This window comes from Papaver somniferum, chromosome 7 (genome assembly GCF_003573695.1).
Source record: "Papaver somniferum cultivar HN1 chromosome 7, ASM357369v1, whole genome shotgun sequence".
In the NCBI taxonomy this organism is placed as follows: Eukaryota; Viridiplantae; Streptophyta; class Magnoliopsida; order Ranunculales; family Papaveraceae; genus Papaver; species Papaver somniferum.
Window position 1 is genome coordinate 259776905 of NC_039364.1, and position 6315 is coordinate 259783219.

Sequence of the window (6315 nt, forward strand, 5' to 3'; positions counted from 1 at the left end):
GAGTTAATATCAACAAACCTTCTTGGATGGTGATGTCGAACCAGGGCTTTCTGAATTTCCAAAGATCTTAAAACGCAAGCCTTAATATCACGAATCTCCTTTCTTACTTCCTTCAACTCATCAAGAACATCGGAAACTTCTGAGAGTTAGAAGGGACAACCCTCGGCTTTCTTGTATTCCTCCTTTTTCTTTTCAAGGACGGACTTACTGGAGATATCTCTTTTTCCTTGATTGAAGGCTTAACAATCATGTTGACATCCTTTCCATCCAAAGACATGATGCTTTTAGGGAACAGTTATAAACAACTGATTTTTGTGAGTGGAATTCACAATCTCAACAAACAGTCTTAAGATATAAAGAATGTCAGAGAGGAAAAAGGAATGTAGGGTTCGCAACCTTTAAACAGGTTCGTGGACGTCCAACTCTAAACCCTATAAAGAGTAGAATTGTCGATAATAACCCTTCCTTTTATTTGATAGACAGAAAAAAACATACCTAAGAAGAAAAACTTGTCTTAAAGCCTGTGCGTTTGCAACCTTGTCTCTTTTGATCAGGCACATGAGACAAGATTTACCAATCAACACAATTAATTTGTGTTGTGGTGAACAATAATTTTCCCACCATTTTCCTCTTGAGAGGAATCTTCTGACCTCTGTCTATCAAAATGATTTGACCATGTTTTCTTCTCAAATGGTCTTATTTTGTCTTTGTAAACTAACTTCATAGACGAAGATAAAATCCTACATACCTCAGCGGTCTTCTGAGCAAGTTTAAGCTTCCTTGCTAATTGATTTGCTCTTCGTTGAAGTTTGTTGGCGTGCCTCATTTAATGTTTGTACTTGTAACATCTTGATAGTTCATGACCCTTCTGAGAACAAAACGAGCACGTCAATCTTGGATAATATTCGGGCATCTATGGTGTGACTGCAGCTAAACACAAGGTAGATCTTGAAACATTACAGACAGAGTTTCCAAAGGATGGGTCAACTGATTCTTCCAGTTTGATTAGGTTTTCTTCTTCACTGAAACCATCAAGATTGATATATGTATTGCTACAACTATCAAAATCAATGTTCTCACATAGAAGACCAACACTTGATTTCCTATCTTCGTCAGAATCATAGATCTCAGAATCTCATCATGACCTTTGTTCCCAGTGTATTTTATACGATTTGGGCACTCGTTTGCAAAATGACCAAAACCTTTACACTTAAAGTACTGCGGCATATCCTCGTCATCATCCTCGTCAGCATCCCTATTTTTAAGAGGAATGTGATTGTGAGGTTTATCCGATGAATTAGGTTTGACTCTTGAAAACCGTTTACTTCTCTTCAATTGAAGGTCCCTAAACTGTCTTGTGATCAAGGAGACTGATTTTTCAAGATCTTCATCCGAAAAATCACTCTCAGACTGATCATCCTCAGAGACATAAACACTTTTACTCTTATCAAGTAATTTAGTGTTCTTCTGTGCTTTAAGGGCAACATCCTTTCCGATTTTGGATGTATGTTCATGATCAAAGATCTTTAGCTTTCCAACCAATATATTTCTGGAATGATTATCAAGGTTATTTCCCTCAACGATGACATGCTTCTTAGACTCGTATCTAGATGTCAACGATCTGAGAATTTTCATCACAATGTCCTTTTTAGGAATAGTCTTACCCAATGCAAAAAATGCATTAACAATTTCAGACACTTTGTGATTAAACTCATCAAATGTATCTTCATCTGCCATACAAAGGTTCTCCCAATCAGAATTAAGGTTTTGAATCCTAGCTTCCTTTTCACTGGAGTTTCATTCGAATACGGTTTCTAAGAAATCCCAAGCATCTTTAGACCGAGTGCAATTAGACACATGGTGCTAAAGATTTTGGGTAATGGCACGTATGATGGCATTCAAACCGTCGGAATTTTGCTTCACAGCATTTATCTCAGCAGGGGTGTATTCACCAATAGGTTTGGGAACGTTTACATCTCCAACTGCCACAACGGGAGCATCATAGCCATTAACAACATATACCCATGATTGAAAATCATGTGCTTGAAGAAAAGCTCGCATAATGATTTTCCACCATAAGTAATTGGATCCATCGAAGGCTGGTGGTAAGTTAATAGAGATAGACCCTATGTCCATAGAGTCAGATCGCTACAAACACAGACTTGTAAGGTCTTGAACGTGTTTTCCTGCTCTGATACCAATTGAAAAAACGGGGGTCTAATATTACCATCCAATATTTCGCTTAGCAATCTGTATGGACTAACTCCGAAACACTTTCTAGAGAATAAACTAGACAGTCATACTCAGTCTTGGTAAAAGTATCTCAAGGAGTTAATATCTCTCTCTTGTTTTGATTTACTCAAGCTAATGGAAATCAGCGAGTCTTTAATCAAACACAAGGAATAACTTGGACGGTACCAAAGACCAATGTTCAAGGATCAATCAATGTTAATCCACAACCAAATGTTGGATTATACTAATTGATGATCTAAACGCACAACCTGTATTATTTCAATTATAAAGATAAATCAATATAATGCGGAAATTGAAATAACACAGACACCAGAAATTTTGTTAACGAGTAAACCGCAAATGCAGAAAACCCCCGGGACCTAGTCCAGATTGAATACACACTGTATTAAGCCGCTATAGACACTAGCCTACTCCAAGCTAACTTCAGATTGGACTATAGTTGAACCCCAATCAGTTTCCCACTGATCCAAGGTACAGTTGTACTCCCTACGCCTCTGATCCCAGCAGGATACTGCGCACTTGATTCCCTTAGCTGATCTCACCCACAACTAAGAGTTGCTACGACCCAAAATCGCAGGCTTTAACAATAAACAAATCTGTCTCACACAGACAAGTCTATCAAAGGATCAATCTATCTCGCATAGAAAAACCCTAAAGTTTTTTGTTCCGTCTTTTGATAAAATATCAAGGTGAACAGGAACCAATTGATAATCCGGTCTTATATTCCCGAAGAACAACCTAGATTAGTCAATCACCTCACAACAATCTTAATCGTATGGTAGCGAAACAAGATGTTGCGGAATCACAAACGATGAGACGAAGATGTCTGTGATTACTTTTTATATCTTACCTATCAGAGATATCAATCTCAATCCAATCAATATGATTGTACTCGTACGATAGAAGATGCAAGATCAGATCACACAACTACGATAAAAGTAGTATCGGTCTGTCTTCACATTCCCAATGAAGTCTTTAAGTCGTTTAACCTGGTTTTAGAAGAGAAAAACCAAAGTATAAAGGAGAACCGACTCTAGCACGCAAACTTGTATCACACGTAAGGTGTGGGGATTAGTTTTGCAGAGTTGCTAGATGTCCCCTTATATAGTCTTTCAAATCAGGGTTTTGCCTTGGTAACAAAGCAATCAATATCCACCGTTAGATGAAAACCTGATTTAGATTCAAGCTAATATTTCTCAACCGTTAGATCGAAAACTTAGCTTGTTATACACAAATGAAATGCACGCTTCTAGGTTTGTTAACCGTACCCAAACGTGTACATTGTCGGTTTAAGAATAGTCAACCAAAAGGTTAGCCATATGAGCATTTCATATCAACCATGTTCTTCTTCACCATAACTAGTTCAAATGACTCAATTGAACTAGTTAGAGAGTTGTTCAATTGCAAGGAAATCTTATGTAACTACACAAGACACAATTGAAGCAAAGATAATTTGATTCACTCGAATCGGTTCATGAACTTTTAGAGCCACGGTTTGCAAATAACATTCCTTAGTCTTTTTAAGTTTAAGTTCAGAAATCATCTTTAGATATATAACCTTCTCAAGTTCGCAGACTAGGTTCGCGGACTTAAGATACCGGACAGAGTTTACAAACTCCAGCAGAAATTCTCGGGATGAGAACTTCCCCGGTTCGCGGACTGGGTTCGCGGACTGAGTTCGCGGACTTAGCTTCACGCACTAGTTTGTCAACTCCAGCAGAAATTCTAGGGTTTGAAAACTTCGGCAGTTCGCGGACTTGGCACTTGCCATTCTTCCATTCTCTTGATCAACAAAGTTCGAAAACTTTGGTTCAAGGAATAGGACTTATACATAACTGTGTTTCCAGAAAAATGCATATGTCCACCATTGGTTATGTAATCTAAACTCTCATTCTAATCATTGAAACATTCTTAGAGGACGTTATACAGTTGTTACACCATTTCTCATCAAAGAAATTTTCAAAGTGATTCAAACATATCATGACTTTCGTCACTAGGTGATAGACGCATTTATGTGTCTATTTTGTCCTCAATGTTTCGTATTGTTAGTACTCGTTTTCGTCCTTATTATGGTGTTTTATGTGTTTGTAGGTATTTTTTGGAAATGAATATTGTTGGAAAATTCGGCTCGAAAAGTTGCTCGGGGCACCCCCAGAGGACATTTACTGTACGGACCCCAAAATTGGATAAAGGGCAGCTCAGTTGGGCACCTGCTATTCGCACCCCCGGTTTGGTTAGGGGACACCCTTCTTCCACTTGGTTTTGGCAGGAAAGTGCAGGTTTGAATTTCGTTCGCCTGGGGAATTTGTTGTTTCGTAATTTGAGGAGCTGTGGCGAGATTCGATCACTCCAATTGACTCATTCCAGCCTGTTACACTCACACAGGACTGCTAAGTCCTTCAGATTCGAAAAATGTGGGTTGAATACGTGGATTTTCTACACAACAGGGAGTACGTGTGTGTATGAGATAATCACGAGATTACAACGTGATTTTACGTGTGATGCTCGTGTTTGGATCGAGCTTGGCCGTTGCAGAAGCGTGTAGGAGTTAAATAAGGAATATTCAGCACTCATCGACAGCGCGAGAAGAGAAGAAAGGGAAAAAAATATTCCCGAGAAGAAAATATTACGGTCGATTGATGGGAGAATTATCTGCAGTTATTACGTGATATTTCAATGTTGTTGGGTTATAAATAGAGGATGGGATAGCAGTGAGACGACACGGAGAGTTTGGGAGATTACATAGCATCACAGAGTCGAAAAATCAAGTTGCAGGAAACTTCTTTTCTGCTGATGCATATCTGAAGAACACGAAGCACGGACCATCCAAGACAGTCGTTTTCCAACAGTGAGAACGACACAGAGGCGGGAGTCGTAGAGCGACAGTGTCTGTGACAGTTTCGTTTTATCGTTCTCTGTAAAAGTTCGATTTGTAACAAATATAATTGTTACAAACCCGGTTTTAATCATTTTCACCAATTTTCATCATTTGTAAATCCTTTGAGCAATAAAAATGATTTTTGAGCGTGTTTCCAACATGATGATGTGTTAATTCTCCCACAACCAAGGCAATGAGGAAGCTATTTACGCATGAATAAATGGTAATCATTTATTTTCTCTAATTTATAATTCACTCAATCACTGCTTTTGCAGAGTTTTTAATTGTTTTCATAATTTTCTTCATTAGTTGTGATTCAATTTGATAGGTTATACTTTGTTTAGATAATCTATGCATAAGGGATACAATTAATATTTGAGAATATGCCTGATTATATGTGAATTAAGAAATAAGGGACTTAAAATATAATTAGAGTGTTGAGTTATTTACCATAATTTATTCATGTGTAATAGTGGAATCAGTGTTTTGGTTGTATTTAATATCTTGAAATCAATCTTGTGTTAAGTTTTCTCTATTTTTAAGTTTTATTAAGTCTAGAATCTTTTGCTTTCACAAGCCTCAACGAACTTTTTACCACAACAACTTTGAGATAACATCAATTTTTGGCGCCGCCAACACGGGCTTGTTTTTAGGCTAGAGTTTTCTTTTTATTTTGTTCTTCTTTACGTTTTTTGGGTTTTTGTCTTTTCCTTACAGAATTTGAAATTTGGAGCGAAAATTATTTTGCCAAAGCTTTTGGTGAATACTTAAAGACTTGGAGTAAAAGGAAAAGCGAAAGAAGAAGATTTTTTTTTTTATTTTATAAAAAAAAGAGAGGGAAAAAAATGAGACATATTTATTTTTTAGATTTTTTAAGACTTTCCTTTTCTTTTACACTTTATTTTTGGACTTTGGACTTTGGACTTGGACATTATTTTTACTTTTTTTTAAACCCTACGGAAGGGTAGTTTAAATATAAACTGTGAGCAGAGAAGGACACCGATTACGATATCTTCTCGGCTCCTCGGGTTCGTACATGACATAGGAGTCGTGGCCCGAGTCGACCACAACGGTTCATCCCCCGTCTGGAACGGGAGGTAAGTTTGTCGAAACACTCGCAAATTCCCTGTCAGAGAGTTTATTGTCTTCCTTCGTGTGAATATATGTTGAGAACTTGAAAACGG